Here is a 1220-nt window from a genome sequence, read left to right on the forward strand (position 1 = left end):
TCGACAGCCTACTAACTGAACAACGCACTGAAGATCATTGGGATCCTATTTTGTATACCGTATTTGTTAAGGATTTTTGACTATATAGCTTTCAAAATACTATTTGAGGCGTACAATTGTTTTATTTTTTTGTATCTAAACAGCAACACATTAACTATGTTCGTCCACCATGTGAAAAAAAATTTTTTACCCTTAAATCATAGACCATATCAAAACTGAAGCAAGCAGTTCAAATACGAGTTTATAAGCAAAAACTTATACTTAAGTTAATCGTAAATATTATACGAGGGTTGCTTTTCCTCGCTGGAGATGGGCTGTCAGAGCTTCGCGTCTGCAGTTAGTTGTACGTACAGTTACGTTTCTTACCCTCGCCGCGTTTGAGATCGGTTTTGGTAGCCTGGTTAGTGGCCAGCTGAGGGTCATTGATGGCCTCCTTCACGAAACGATCGCGCAAGTTTTTCATTTCATCACTGGTCATTTCCTCCGGAGTCATTTTTGCAAAACGTTGGGCAGTGATGGCTCCGCTAATGAAGTTACTAGGATTTTTGTGATCCTTCAAATTCAAATTGAAAGACGTGAGCGGATTCGGTTTGTGTACTTCATGTCGGTGTTTCTAAACTCTTCAAAGGTGACTTCTTCCAGTTCGTCACGCAGCTCCTCTGGAATTTGGCAGCCTTACGGAGGTTCTCCATCCACTCGCAGTGCATAGGTCAACGTTGCACGACCCTTGAGGCGTACAGCATCGGTACTATTGCTGGAAGGAGCTGGGAAACTATACTGAACAGGTTTCTTGGAATCCTTTTCCTTCTCGGATTCTTTTTTGGCATTGCTGATGTCCGATTTGCTGCTATTCTTGCTGGATGATTTGATGCTGCAATTCCCTTAGCAAGTCCAGTACTTGCTCTAGACACGTCCCCTCAGATACGGTCATTTTTCCGAGCTTCTTCTGGATCTTTAGGACCATTTCCTCAACGTTCATACTAATTCTGGATTAGGTTTAGTTAAACGGAGCATTTTTCAGAAACCTTCCTTGCGCCTTTCTAATTGAAACACTGTGCAAATTGTTTCATACAGATATCTAACGCGGTAATTGTTTACTTTAGCTACTTTTCCCCCTGTAAGTGGAAAACATGTTTTTCTTTCGTGAATATGCTAGTTTAGTGTTGTAGATTCATAAAAAATAGGCGGAAAGCGAATTTTTTTTAATAATTTATTAATGA

The 1220-nt window shown here is 40.3% G+C and overlaps 1 pseudogene; it reads right to left on the bottom strand.

The window, feature by feature from the left end:
• Nucleotides 1-241: 241 nt before the first annotated feature.
• Nucleotides 242-979, bottom strand: LOC131687133 (transcription elongation factor S-II-like; annotated as a pseudogene).
• Nucleotides 980-1220: the final 241 nt, after the last annotated feature.

The sequence above is a fragment of the Topomyia yanbarensis genome, chromosome 3, assembly GCF_030247195.1.
Source record: "Topomyia yanbarensis strain Yona2022 chromosome 3, ASM3024719v1, whole genome shotgun sequence".
NCBI lineage: Eukaryota > Metazoa > Arthropoda > Insecta > Diptera > Culicidae > Topomyia > Topomyia yanbarensis.